The 9,134-nt window shown below is 49.7% G+C and overlaps 1 protein-coding gene across 2 annotated transcripts in view; it reads left to right on the top strand.

The window, feature by feature from the left end:
• The first annotated feature begins 89 nt into the window (after positions 1-89).
• TRIO (trio Rho guanine nucleotide exchange factor) overlaps positions 90-9,134 on the top strand; it is a 353,639-nt gene continuing 344,594 nt past the window's right edge. The window contains exon 1 of one of the 2 annotated variants that reach the window (XM_049648759.1): positions 90-238. The gene's annotated coding sequence lies outside the window, so the exon portion shown is untranslated. The remainder of the gene's footprint in view (positions 239-9,134) is intronic. The other variant, XM_049648761.1, reaches the window with a different exon arrangement.

The following is a 9,134-nucleotide window of genomic DNA, read 5'->3' as shown; positions in this document are numbered from 1 at the left end:
TCGGCCAGGTCCTTGGCGGCCTGGCCGGGCGCGCGTGCCGCGCCGCCGTCGCACTCAGCGGCTGCGGCGCTGGCCGTGCTGCCGAGCGGCAGCAGCGGCGGCGCCGCCGCCCCCGCCGCGTCCTCCGGCCCCGCCGCCACGGCCAGCGCGGCGGGCTCGGGCTGCGGGGGCGGCGCGGGAGAGGGGGCCGAGGAGGCTGCCAAGGACCTGGCCGACATCGCGGCCTTCTTCCGATCCGGTGAGTGCAACTGCGGCGCTGCCCGCGCGCTCGGCCAAGCCCGCCGCGGAGGCGCGGTCCGCGAGTCCCGGCGCGCCCGGTGCTCGCCCGTTCGTAGGGCCCGGCGCGCTCTGGCCCGGGCTGCTGCACCCCCACGCCCGGTCTCCCGGACCTCCACCGGCGTGTCCCACTGCCCGCACCGCCCCGCGGGCCGCGGCTCGGCCCGGACGCCGCCGACTGGCCCTTCCCTGCGCCCGCCCCTCGTTCCGGGGTAAAATCTTCCCGTCCCCCGCCCCCGGTGGCCACCGCTCCACGGGTTGGGGCGCCGGCTCTTTGTCTCTTTTGCGGGAGGGCCGAGGAGTCGGCGGCGGGGACGGTGAGGGCGGAGGCCCCTGCCCCGGAGGCCGAGCGGACGGGGGTGGCGGGGCCGGACCCGGGAGAGCGGCTCTCATCTGGGCCGGTCTCTGTGGCCGATTTGTACCTGGCCCTTCCTCGACCCCATTAGCAGCCCGGTTTCTTTGCTCGGTCCTCCAGCCTGTCACCTCCCTGGCCGCTGCCTAGGCTTCTGTGAAACGGGGAAGCCATGGCACCCGCTGCCCAGGGAGGGGGGAGGTGGCCGAGCTGAAGCGCGGCGGGCCGGGAGGCGGGTGAGCCATTGTCTCCGGGGGCGGCCCGGGTGGGACATCTGGGAGCGCGGTGGCCCTGGGGGAGCCAGGCGCGCGGAGCACTGCCTGGGTGGCTTGGAGGTGGAGGCAGTGCCAGGTGGCCGGGTGTCTCTCCAGCGAGGAGGGGGTGCCCGTGGGAGAGGTGAGCTTGGCTGCAGTCCCGCGGGGAGGAGGTCTGGGGGGCGTGACAGGGCGTCCCCGGGACCCCCGCGGCGGCGCCTCCAGCCTGGGCCCAGATCCAGCTTGAGTCGGGACCGCGCCCCCGCGCCCCTCGTCCGCCCCCCCCCTACCCCGCCCCAGTCCGGTCTGCTCGCGCGTCCGGGCGGCAGCGGAGGAGCGGGCGGCGGCGGCGATGGCCTCGGGGGCCCGAAGCCCGGAGCGCACGCTGATCGGGCGGGCGCGGGGCCGGGAGGATGCAGACTCCGCGCTGGAGAACAGAGAAGGGCGGGCCAGGTCTGCGGCCGGGCCCGGCGGGCGGAGGGCGTGTGCTGGGTGCTGGTGAGGACGGCGGGGCTGGGACGTCTGGGGAGCGGCCTATGATGGGGCGCGCGCTGGTGGCCGGCGGTTCACGTTTCTTCCAGGCCTCTTTCAAATTCGGTATTCGGGGTCACCAGAAGCAGTTTGCAGCGGGAGGGCGATGGTCGGAGGTAGAAGTTAGTGCCAGTAGATGCCTGGTGTAGCACGGTCTTTCCCTCGTTTTCTTGATCTTTGCCAAGCGGGGTTATTTTTGAGTCGTTTTAACAGATTGGATGTGGCTGGGACTGACATACACCGACTCTACAGTGTCAGCTTGGGGTTAATATACTTCCTAGTGCTCTCTCTCTCTCCGCGTGAGGTCCTTGCAGAAAGCAAAGGTTTAGGAAAACATGAACTCCTTCAAATGAAAGCTCCCCCCCCCCCTTTTGGGGGGGGGGGTGCAACTAGCTAGCCGGATTGAGCAGCCTCCTTTTACCTCCTAACAGCAGAACTGGGACGTCTTCTCTTCATGCCCTGAAGCTAAAGTCTAGCCTGTCTTTTCTCTGTTTCTACCACCTGTCACGGAATAATAGATTCTGTGCGGAATTCAGCCTCTCTCTGTTAGAAAGGCTCCTGTGCCCTGGAGATGGAATTTTTGGTGCTTGTGAGACCAGACTTTCTTACATCTTTATTATGCACAGTAGAGAAATTACTTCTTTTGCTAAGAAGAGCCCAAAAGACATTAGGGTGGACTGAATGCCCACAGAAAACTTGCTCCCTGTCAGTGTAGCTCTTCCCAGGATTTATCTGGGGAGATAAGTCTGTTGGTGGCCATGCCTACACCTGTGCTTGCTTCCGTGCCCGGACTCTTGTCCATGTTCAGTTTCGGGCAAAATCAGGCAATGCTTTCACTGGTTTGTTCCTTTCTTCCAGCCTCCAAAATGATTTGACAAACCATCCTTTTAGTTGTTTGATCTGGAATCAGGAGGCAGAGCAGATTTTAAGTAGCAGCAGTTGCACTGTCCCATCCCAGGGGAAGTCTGGAACATCTTTTTAAAGTGCTTTTCCCTCCTTTGGGCAGCTCTGAATCCCTGACCTAGATCTTGGCTGCAGCATCTAGGACAGTGATGTCTAGCGGAGGGTAGAGAGGGACCATTCAGTTGAATTTGTGGGGGGTGGGGTGGGGGGTTTGGACCTGTCAGGACAGATGAAGCAGGACTGTGGGTAGGGACCTCACCTGGTAGAGTGGCTCAGACGGGGGTGGGTGGGGGGGCTCCTTGTCTGCTTTGATTGAATATGGATGACTGAATGGAGAGGCCAAGTCCATCAGTAAAATCTGACATTCTTTTCTAAGATGGAGAAACACAGGAAAAAGGTTCTCATTGACTGCGGTGGACAGATTAGGGTGTGAACATTTTTCCAAAAAGAGCCTGGTGGTTAAAATTGCCAAGGTGTCCTAGACAAAGCATTTCTGTTGGTTGCCTTTCATTTCTCAGCCCTGGAACTGTTTGCTTGGCTACCTTATTCTCTTTCCTTTTTATCCTTTCTCTGTCCTGCATTAAATTTTAACTTTGTAGTCATGGATTGAAAACTAGTACCCATGGTTGGATGCAAGGAGAAAGACTTCAGCTTAATAGGACTTTTTAGACAATTAGAGCAGTTCGGGAATAAAATCAGCTGCCATGTGATTTCTCTGTTACTGGAAGTGCTCAGCAGGGGCACCACCACCTGCCAAGCTTCAGAGTTGGGTGCTGTGGTTGGGACTCTTGCACTTGGTGGGGGGAGATGGCTCAGAGGTGCTGGGGTTAGGGCGCTTGCCCTTGGGGGGGGGGATGGCTCAGGGGCTGCTTCCCACTCGGATTCTGTGGTTCCCTCTGAGCCCTCAGCACCTGATGGTTATTCTCCACTTTTCCATGGAGAGCTCATGGCTTCAGAGCAGTGATTGCCCTTTCCCCCTGCTTTGTGTCACCCAGTGTCCACCTCAATCAAGGTCTTACCTCATATGTTGCCATTTCATTCCCCACTCAGGTCCTTGGCACAGAGACTTCCCATCCATTTTGACAATCCCGACTCTCCTTTTTTTTATAAACCTGGCACCAGCAGGCAGGTCAATTAGTGTTAAATTGGATTGAGCAGAAATATGTGGCGATGCTGTGTTAGAGGGCAGCTGAGGTTTTCCACAGGTGTTAGTGAATTTCAAACTTCTCTCCTTCACACAGACCTCAGTTCTAGGAAAGATAAAGCAGATTTCAAAAGGAAAAAAAAAGGGGGGGGGGGCGGTTGGATCACAGATGTGAGCTAGTCCAGTTTCTTTATTTTACAGAAAGGGAATCAGGCTTCTAGGGAGGTCAAGTGACTTGCTCAGAGTGTAATTCTAGTAAGGGTGGGGTCAGGGCCAGAAAGTGCGCCCCTGACTCTGGTACACTCTTTCTTGGAGGCCTCTCATGGCCAGGACTTTGCTTACATTAGTTCTCAAGCCCCCTGGGACCAATCACTTTTATTGCCAATCTATTTTGGGGCTGTATTCTTGTGGCAATAAATCATTCTTTCAGAGCTCTCTATTTAACCTTGCAAGAGTGTGTGTGTGTGTGTGTGTGTGTGGGGGTACTTACATAAATGCATTATTTTTAACCTGCCTGGCATGTTTTAGGTTGGCATTAGATGAATGTGCAGAGAATAAAGGTTGTGGTTATTCTGAAGCATCGCAGCCCATCGTGTTGGGTTTCTTTCATTAGATCTTATTCTGAACTCCTGGCTGCAGCCCTTCTTTCCAACAGAACATATGAAGAAAATTGAGTCTGTTACTTAGTGACAGAGCAGTATGCATATCTTTCTGTGTTTCGATATGATGATTTCCTCATGGAGCGTTCAGGGATGCTTTTCTTCATATTTATGCTGCTAACACCACATAAGTGGAGGCCTCAAGCTGGCCACACTACATCTGTGTATATTTAGAAGTCTGGCAGCTTTGGTCTCTGTGAGCACTAATAATAATTATTGTATTACGAATTCAGTCCTTGTTACCTTCAATATTTTGAAAAAAGGAGTCAAAGAAAATGTTATTTGAGAATGTCAGTTTCTCCTTTTTTGGTGGCATTCAGGTTCAGTTTTAGAGGAAAGCAAAGAGATAGCTAAAAATAATCCCATAAGTGACTTTCAAGAAATCAAAGCACAGTAAAACAATCATTGAAAGAAACTTCTCATTGAGACCTTGTAAATTGACTTATTGACGCAGGATATTGTATTTTTCCCTTTGCGGGTTAGCCATCCAAGATTCAAATGAAGCCATTTTAACGATTTAAATGATTAAGCAAGATATAAATGACACAAGTGGTTCAGTTCAAAGTGAAGCCTGTGATTTAACTATGTTCCTCAAATGTATATTAAAAATAAGTGATTAGGGGTGCCTGGGTGGTTCATTCGGTTAAGCGTCCGACTTCGGCTCAGGTCATGATCTCAGGGTTTGTGAGTTTGAGCCCTGTGTCGGGCTCTGTGCTGACAGCTCAGAGCCTGGAACCTGCTTCGGATTCTGTGTCTCCCTCTCTCTCTGCCCCTCCTCTGCTCATGCTCTGTCGCTGTCTCTGTCTCTCAAAAATGAATAAACATTAAAAAAAGAAAAGTGAGGGGTGCCTGGGTGGCGCAGTCGGTTAAGCGTCCGACTTCAGCCAGGTCACGATCTCGCGGTCCGTGAGTTCGAGCCCCGCGTCGGGCTCTGGGCCGATGGCTCGGAGCCTGGAGCCTGTTTCCGATTCTGTGTCTCCCTCTCTCTCTGCCCCTCCCCCGTTCATGCTCTGTCTCTCTCTGTCCCAAAAATAAATAAAAAACGTTGAAAAAAAAAAAAAGAAAAGTGATTAGGATGGTCTTTCTAGACCTTTGAAATGTTATGATAAATTTGGGATTTGTTTCTAACTGAAAGTGCAAGGTGTGTTTGAAGCTGTCATAATGTAAGTCAGCTGTATCCGGTATTTATTTTAAGTTTATTTACTTGATTCCTGTACTGAGAAAATAAAATTTTATCTGACATCCTTGGCGGAATTCCAGAGAAAAGTCAAATTCTTAATCAATAGCCACACTTTACTGCCTCGTAAAAATCACTTCTGTTGATAGGGGTGAATTGTGTTTTACTATAAAAAGCAGTCTTAACAACCCCCTTCATTCCTCCTCAATTTTATAATGAATTGGTTTTTATTTCCTTAAGTGCGTTGTCTTGACAAATGTCAGTAGTGCCACTGGTGGGAACAGTAGCTACTCCGTGGACAGAGAAGTGGGTTGGAGGGAGATTCGCGGTGCATTTTGGTGGAAGGTGGTGGGTTGCTCTGATGTCCGTCTCATCCCTTCCTCTCCCAAGTGTTCATCTGAGTGGACTTGGGTGAGCTGCCAGCAGTGACTGTGTTATTTGTCTTGTGGATGGAGAGTGCCATCTTTTATAACTTCTCCTTGCTTCTCAGCCCCATTGAAGCTGATGGCAGGCAGGGATCTGGATGGGCCCACGGTTGGAGAGAGGGGCAGGCGGGATTAGATAGCGGGACAGAGTTCTCTGTCTCGTCCTACTCTAGATTCTGTGGATGAGCTGTTTAGCAGAGCGGTGGGCAAGGAAATGAGCATGTATGGGGAGTCTGCTCGGTGACCTTGGCACTTAGGAATCCTGGCTGATGTACTACTCACTGGAGCCACCTGGGAGTTCCTGTCACAGCACCTCTTAACTGAGGGGAAAGGACCAAGAAGGAGAAAAGGAGGGAGGGACTGGGAACAGGGCCCTGCAAAGCATTGGTTTGCTGCTGCTGCTTTCCCCTCCTCCGCCTTCCTCTCCCCACCGTCTCTGGGCCTCCTGTGGCCACAGTGGAGGTCTTGCCTCTTGGGACCTTTGCCTCCTCACTCACCACAGTGCCCAGCCCCTGCAAGACCCTGATTTCACTCCATCTCTGCCAGTTTATAAAGAGGAAAAGGAGATATCTGGCTAGAATTTCCAGTGTCGTCTCCCAACCTTTTGACATTATTAAGCCTTCCTTGCAGACATTCTTGTTCGTGGGCACACATCTCTGCTGTGTAATGGTCAGCAAGCGCACAAGTACTCATTTTCACTTCTTCCTCATGGATGGGGACACGTAGTGTGCTTACTGAATAGTTTTGGTCTTAATTTCCTCCTTTTTGTTCCTCTCCATGTGAGGAAGCCCCTGGAAACCCAAATTACTAACCACCTGCTCTCTGGGAAAGGTTATATGTCCAGGGCAGAAGGGCAGGTGTGTGCAGACTTTTCCAAGCATGTGGCAGATTGTTAAGCTGGGGAAAGGGTGTAGCTTCTGTTTTGTTTTGTTTTGTTTTGTTTTGTTTTTTTTCCTGTGACTCTGTAATATTTGGTCGAATGCCAGATGTGCTGTGGAAATAAAGAACTTCATTTTGGTGATAAATATACTTGACTTTTAGATTACTGACTGTTTTAATTAGCCACATGTCTACTCTTGTCTGGTTGGTGAGGAATGTGGAGAAATCTGCAGAGCAAATCTTGTATTTTGGAAGCATTACTCTATTTGGGCTTTGTCATAAATTAGTACCTTTTAGCGGTTACACTGACAGAGAAAGCGTAATGAAGACGTTGTCGAAGTAAAGAATAGATTCTAGGTCTAGGGTACTTTGGGTTAGTGGTGTTCATGTGAGTTAATCAGGCTGATTTTCTTACAGTCTGTGGTCCTGTTAGGGACAGTGATGAATTGCACTTGGCTTTTCTTTAGGAGGGGTTTCTGCAGAGTCCTGGCAGTTCTGCGAACCCTCTGCTCTTTCTCTGCAGTTCCAGAAGAGAAGTACGTGGTCTGCTGCTGTTACCGTCCTGCTGCTGGGAAGGGTTGGGGGCCCTTTGCAGTCTTATGTTGCCATTAGCATTCAAACATTGTAGGTGTGAACAGATCAACTGTGGTGCACCCCACTCAGTTAATGCTGCGTAAAGGAAGGCAGTCTCATGTTGAATGATTCCACTTCTGTGACATTCTCAAACAGACAGGACAGTGAGAGAACAGATTGGTTGATTGCCAGGCGTTAGGGTTTGGAAGGTCATGACTACAGAGGGTCAGCATGAGGGGCATTTTGGGGGATGATGGAACTGTTTTGTATCTTTGCTGTGTTGCTGATTATATGTGTTAAAATACATAGACCTGCACCCCCCGCCCCCCATTAGTTTTGTTGTATGTTAATTTAAAACATTAAAAAAAAAGGCTGATAACAAACTGGGAGTAAACATTTCATTACAAATCAAAGAATTCTATACCTGTAAGAAAAAAAGGGCTTCCTCAAGTCAGTAAGACAATCCATAAGGAAAACAGGCAAACCGATAATTCAGAGAAGTACCACAAATAAATGCCAGCTCCACTAGTAATCAAGGAAATGTAAATAGTTTTAAAACAATGAGATATCAACAAAACCCAAATCCAATTAAGTTATTTCTCTAGTTAAGCTAGAGCAAAACCCAGTTAATTCCAAAAGATTTCCTATTGATTTGAAAGATAACAGTAGTCCCCCAGACTGCCTTCACCAGTGGGACCAAACTTGTGTAATTACTAGGGAAACTTCAAAGGTAGTTATGAGGAAATAAATATCCTTTTCTTGGGTTCTGCAAGAAGCGTTAACTTGGGGAATCCATATGGCATGTAAGTCAAGTCTGCTGACTTAAGCCCTATCTTTAGATATGAACAGTCACCATTTTTCCTGCTTCAAATTTACCCACTCTGGTGAGTTTTTGTCGCTGTCCAGATAGAAGAGTAGTAAATGTGCGATGGTCTGTACTGTCTCAGTATTCCTGGTGTTACAGAAGGAATTTCTAGGGATAAGTTTCATTTGGGGCAGAGGGTGTTATTCCCACATTTGTTTCTGTGTGAGGCCATTAGCCCTCTGTTCTTGGGCCTTCTCAGGTAGAACTGACTTTGCTGCAGTATTGATGATTGATGAATGCATTTATAAAGCGTTAGTCCCCGCATTTAACATTCATAACCACAAAATAAAGCTATTCTTGAACTTGGGAAAAACACAATTCAAATTTGAAAGTATAATCCTTGAATAATTTTAGATAGAGTTTCTTGGTATCTTCTTTTTTTTCGTGTCTATGTATGTATGTATAGATCTTGGAAAACACCTCACTTTGGGATTCTGTGGAATGGTGGTCTCAAAGCAAGAAGGAACGTAGGAATATATCAGACACTGATATTTGAAATCTATTTTTTTTAAATGTTTATTTTTGAGAGAGAGAGAGAGCGAGCTTGAGCAGGGGAGGGTGAGAGAGAGAGATGGGGACAGCAGATCTGAAGCAGGCTCTGTGCTGACAGCAGAGAGCCTGATGCAGAGCCCCATTTGGGGCTCAAACCCGCAAAGTGAACTGTGAGGTCATGACCTGACCCAATGTCTGCTGCTCAACCGACTGAGCCCCCCGGGACGTCCCTGAAATCTATTTTAAAAGAACCCATGTCCCCTAGTATATGCGAAGTCACGTGTATGAATGACATGTGTGCTCTAGGGCAAAGTGTTTTAATTTTAATTTGCAAATTATGCATGTGAAATGCTTGTAAGAAGTTGTTTTCCATTGTTTATTCCTTGTACTTCCTAGTCTGACATTGATCCACCTTTCAAGGATTCCTTCTTTACTGCCAGCTGTTGTGGAACATCACCTCTGCAACCCTATGGGAGGGCACTCCTGGCTTATTCAGATTCTGAAAGTTTTACGTTTTCTTCCTTGCATTTACTTAGTCCTTGTTCTGCATGACAGATATGCTAGGATCTACAGGGGAAAAAATGTGCATATATATATATGTGTG

This window comes from Panthera uncia (genome assembly GCF_023721935.1).
Source record: "Panthera uncia isolate 11264 chromosome A1 unlocalized genomic scaffold, Puncia_PCG_1.0 HiC_scaffold_17, whole genome shotgun sequence".
NCBI classification, from domain to species: domain Eukaryota; kingdom Metazoa; phylum Chordata; class Mammalia; order Carnivora; family Felidae; genus Panthera; species Panthera uncia.
Note: the sequence above shows the minus strand (reverse complement) of the source record. Positions and strands in the feature narration are given on the sequence as shown.